This window comes from Schistocerca nitens, chromosome 4 (genome assembly GCF_023898315.1).
Source record: "Schistocerca nitens isolate TAMUIC-IGC-003100 chromosome 4, iqSchNite1.1, whole genome shotgun sequence".
Classification (NCBI taxonomy): Eukaryota; Metazoa; Arthropoda; class Insecta; order Orthoptera; family Acrididae; genus Schistocerca; species Schistocerca nitens.
Genome location: NC_064617.1, coordinates 921,780,445 through 921,786,270, shown reverse-complemented (window position 1 = coordinate 921,786,270; position 5,826 = coordinate 921,780,445).

Genomic DNA, 5,826 nt, shown 5'->3' with positions numbered 1-5,826 from the left:
AGAGAGCCATATTTATTTTGTTTTTATATGCTGTGAGCGTGATTGATTTTGTATGTATCATTGTATAGAAGCTTATCTTGTTATTATGCCGTGAGCGTGATTATTTTTGTCGATGCCTTTGTATCAAAGATTATGTTGTTATTATGCCCAGAAGTGATCCGTTTTATATGCCATATTACACAGAAAGTTGTATTGAGAAATTTGCATAGGCAGTCCTGTAGATGGTTGACACTAGTGACTGGTTGGTGATGGGAGTGGTGGTACATCAGTATTTAGTTGAGTGCCAATGTAAGTGCCATTATATAAACAGGAATTTGTCCTCTAGTTTCTTGTCCTTCAGGTAATTACAAAAGTTAATTGCAATGTCACCTTTTGCCTGTGGCCAGGGGCCAGACACTGTAAACTATCATTGTAAACTATTATTGGCCCGATTCTACCTGGTTGGGAGGAGTCGATTTGATATTTGTTTTCATTTTATATTGCTATTTTCTTATTGAACCCCTTTTTCAAGAATGGTATAGAGCTTTAAATTAAGTCCTCTCTTGTCATGTTATTCATGGTTGTAATTTTCAGCAGATGTACTATATATTTCAGAATAAATATTCAGTCGTCAGATGAAAATATATTTTTATTTCGTTTTACTGGTTTCCCCAAATTAATTAGTGATCTTCAAGAGCCTACAAAGTTTAGGATATTGCAAATGTTTAGATCGTGGCTATACACTTAAGTAAAGTATAAGAACTGTATTATAAAAATTTACTTAGTATTGGTTTAACAGATGTCAATACTTTATAAATAAAAGCAAAATGCTATGATGTGTCCCAAAATGTACGTATCGTATGTGATAATTGACAATTTACAGTAACTGAATCATATCTATTTACATGTCAAGCTGTTGTACTAGCAGCAGAGGAACATGTATAAGACATATAAAAAGTATAGCTAAGTTATATATAAAACTAAACTCCTCCCGAACAGGCCATGAAGGTCCAACGATACCGACCGGCTGCCATTTCATCCTTCACCCATAGGCGTCGCTGTATGCGGATATGGAGGGGCATGTGGTCAGCACACCGCTCTCCCGGCCGTGTGTCAGTTTCCGAGACCGGAGCCGCTACTTCTCAATCAAATAGCGCCTCAATCAATTTTTTAATGCGTGTTGATCATGCACCAAATCTTTTGAATTTAACTGGGAATGTTTATATATTTCAAATTCTTCTAAAAGGTTCATTTTATAGCCCTTAACCACAGGCAAAATTTCGATCATGAAGAAGAATATCTTATGTTTAACAAATTCTTTGTAAAATTGAGCCCATTTTTGCACAGCCCGAATCTCTATCCACCGAAAACCTACTCAACAGTGTGAGTCATACAGCTATTTTCATCCTGTTAGGAGTCGGATGAGAAAGCAGTGAGATCGAGCTTTCTCCATCTTACACAGCAGATTTCAGAACTCATTAAGTTCTGTGTCAATAATGCAGGTGATACCAGTAATCTAAACAGTGCAAAACGATACTTCTCATTTGGAAACAGTTTCCTGAAACTGTCTCATTGCCTCATAATCCGATGACTTTTAAACTTCTCCCTGTTTTCGTATTTACATTGTGCTCTGACAACATCCGTTACTACCTTCACATCTGTTCCATCAACTTCTTCTGAATTATTATTTCTCAAGACGTTTTCTGAAGACTGAAATGTGTGTCGGAGATTTTGCGGAAGGGCGTGTGAAATGAAGAAGAGGGTGGAAAAGAATAATAAGAGTACGATGGTTCCAAGCAGACGACGTGGAACCAATTAAGAAAAAAATTAATTAATCAATAGAAAACGGAAGACGAAGATAAAAAGACGGCGATCAAATATTGTACGAGCTTCAGACACGTTCAGTCGTATGTTACCGTCATAATTTCAGTCAGATGCCTTTTGGTAACAAACATATCTTACGCACAAAAAACCATCAGGAGCCGAAGAAAAGAAAGCAAAAAATACGAGGTTGCCCAGAAAGTAATGCACTGCATTTTTTTCTCAGTCGAAAACAATGCTACGAATGCGAAACGTTACGTATGTATTATCTGAAGTCTCCTGAGTGAGCACGCCAAGTTTTCGTCACCTTCGACATACAGCGTAGCTGCAGGACATTTTCAAAATGGCGTCTGTTTCAAAATGGCGTGTCACACCTGACACATCTGACCTAGCCCTGTCTGACTTCCACTTGGTTCAAAATGGTCCAAATGGCTCTGAGCACTATGGGACTTAACAGCTATGGTCATCAGTCCCCTAGAACTTAGAACTACTTAAACCTAACTAACCTAAGGACAGCACACAACACCCAGTCATCACGAGGCAGAGAAAATCCCTGACCCCACCGGGAATTGAACCCGGGAACCCGGGTGTGTGAGTTCCACTTGTTTGGGCCATTAAAGGATGTCATTCGTGGAAGACAATTTGAGGACGATGAGGAGGTGATTCACAGAGTGAAGCACTGGCTCCGCCACCAGGACAAGGATTGGTGCCGACAGGGCATATATGCCCTTGTTTCGCGCTGAAGGAAGGCCATAGAATCAAATGGAGATTACGTGGAAAAATAGGGTGTGTAGATAAAACACCATTCTTTCCTGTGCGTGTAATTCTCATTATGTTCAATAAAGAAATATTGAAGAAAAAATGCGCTGCATTACTTTTTGGGCAACCCCCTTATGAATGAAATGAGCCAAAGCTGGCCACCTTGAAGTGATGCGCAGCTTTCTACATTGTTTTTTTTTTTAAGTGCGACTGTTTATAATATAAAAGATGAATTTCAACAATTCTCTGTGACAGTAATTAAGATAAGGCTTAACAGCCAATGATCTTCTTCAGTGCGGATGCACTCAAATTGCCCGAGCTCTTACGGGAATCGGTAGATTGACTGCCGGGAGTAATGAGTACGGCGGGCAGGCGCACTACAAATGTGTGTGGACAGAAAATTGGAAACAGTGGGTGTTACAGGGAGTGTGCCAGAGATAAGTCGCGCCATGTTCTGTGTCCTCAGTTGTTAGTCAGATGCTGGTACGGTAGCTCACCGTGTTCGGTAAGATAGTTAGCTGCTCTCTGTAATAAAAAAAAACTGAGTTAATCGATCAACAACGAACTTAAACGGGTGTCTTTCGACGTCCGCCCCGATCAGATGCAACAAACGAAAGCGAACAAATTGAGATTAAATAAATAAATAAATAGATCGTCTGCCATGTAAACAGGAGGTCCCGCTTTCGAGTCCCAGTTGGAGCACAGATTTTTCAACTGTCCCCGTTGATATTTATCAACGCCTGTAACCAGCTAAAGGCCTAGATTTCATTATAATTTCATTCTTCGAGAGCAGCCAGATCACCAGTGATATCTGTACAGATATCAGCTTTATACAGATAAGGCTTATCAACCAATGATCGTCTTCAGTGAAGATGCACTCAAATTACCCGAACTCTTACGGGAATCGGTAGACTGACTGCCGCGATTAATAAGTATGGTGGGCAAGGGCACAACAAATGTACTGTGTGGACAGAGAGTTGGGGTACAAAGAAGGAGCCTCCTAGAAGATTGTGAGCCTAAAGACTGAAGACAGGCACAATCGGGCGTACCCTGGAAACGGTGGAAAATTACACCGGCTAATCCTTCTAACACCAGATCAAGTTATAGTCCAAAACCAACTTAACATCAAGATGCAACGGCCTTTATCAAGACCACCCCTTGTGACGATCTCGATAAATATTGAGGGATTCTCGAGTCATAAGAGTGTTTTGTTAGCAGACATGTGCCATAAGCATAAATGCGTCGTATTGTTGGTGCAGGAAACACACCGGGGAGCCACCAGCCATAGACCTAAAACAGCAGGAATGGATTTGGCCATTGAAAGACCTCACGACAAGTATGGGAGTGCGATTTTCATCAGACCCGGGCTCATCGTAACATCAGCCGCAATGACAGAAGTAAATAACAGTGAAGTACTTACCATTCGCGCTCAGAAGTTGTCTGTGACGTCTGTGTACAAACCACCAGATGTGGACTTTGTTTTCCATGAACCAAACAATTTTACATATTACCATAATAATTTTGTCATGGGCGATTTCAACTGCCATGGTGAAGCATGGGGATATAATGAGACTGATGAGAATGGTGTACAGCTTGAATCCTGGGCTGACACTAATGACCTACAACTCATTCATGACCCAAAACAGGCAGCATCGTTCAACAGCAGAAGATGGAGAAGGGGATATAATCCTGACAACATCTTTGTGAGAAGGAAGTTGGCAGCACAGTGCATGAAGCTTGTTGAAGAACCTATCCCAAGTACACAACACATACCCGTCATTTGTGTTGTGAATGCCATGGTTAAACCAGAGCAGGTGCCTTTCCGAAGACGGTTTAATTTCAAAAAGGCAGACTGGCAGAAATTTAAAGAGCGATTGGATGAAGAGATTGAGAAAATCCCTCCTCGACCAGATGAGTATGGTAGATTTATCGATCTTGTGAAAAGGATCTCAAGGAAAAACATCCCAAGGGGCTGCCGTACCCAGTACATCCAGGGTCTGACCGCCAGCAGCAAGGTCTTACTCGACAGGTATAAAAAGCGTTTCACTCAGGACCCCTTCAGCGAAGATACGATGGAGGCTGGGGAGGAACTAATGTAGGCTATTGCTGAGGATAAGAGATCACGGTGGTGCAAACTAGTCGAGAATCTTGACATGAAACAAAACAGCAGACGTGCATGGAAATTACTGAAAAACTTAAGTGGAGATCTAACTGACCACCAGCAGAAGAACAACGGGGTAACAGCAAATCAGATTGCTAGCCAACTTCTGAAGAATGGGAAAACCAAAGGGAAAAGAGAAAGGGAAAGAGTTATACCCCAAGAACAAAAAGATTACGGACTCCTCAATGCTTCATTCACAGCAACCGAATTGGAAGACGCCATTCAGAGTATGAAACTGAATAAGGCCGCTGGAACTGATGACTTTAGAACGGAGCAGATAAAACAGTTTGGGCCCAAAGTTCGAAACTGGTTACTACAAATGATGTACAACTGTATTAAAGAGCTGAATATTCCAAAACTATGGCGACAGGCGAGAGTGGTGGCTTTACTAAAACCTGGCAAGGAGATAAAGGACCCCAAAGGTTACAGACCAGTGTCACTTCTATGCCATCTCTATGAGATACTGGAGCGGATGATTCTCAACCCGGTGGCAGAAACTATAGATGGAAAGCTCATAAAGGAACAAGCCGGTTTCAGACCGGGAAGATCTTGTCGTGGGCAAATACTTAATCTGACGCAACATATAGAAGATGGGTTTGAAAAAAAATTAATAACTGGAGCAGCTTTCATAGATCTTACTGCTGCATACGACACGGTAAACCACAGAAAGCTATTGCGCAAATTATATCACCTCACAGGGGACTGTAGGTTGACGATGGTTATTGGTAGTCTTCTGCAGAATCGAAGATTTTATGTCTCCCTAACTGGTAAGAACAGTAGATGGCGACTGCAGAAGAATGGCTTACCACAAGGAAGTGTACTTTCTCCCATCCTTTATAATGTGTACACTAATGACCAACCTATACCTCAAGATGCAAGACTGTTCGTATATGCTGATGACACAGCTGTGGTGGTCCAGGGGTCCAATTTTGATGCAACATCTGGAAATCTCTCTAGAGCGCTTGAAGAACTGGCTCAATACTACGACGCCAATCACCTCAAGCCAAACCCTGACAGAACCCAAGTATGTCCTTTCCATCTGCGCAATAGAGATGCTGGAGTTGAGCTCGACGTTGCATGGCAAGGTAAGAAGCTAAAGCACTGTC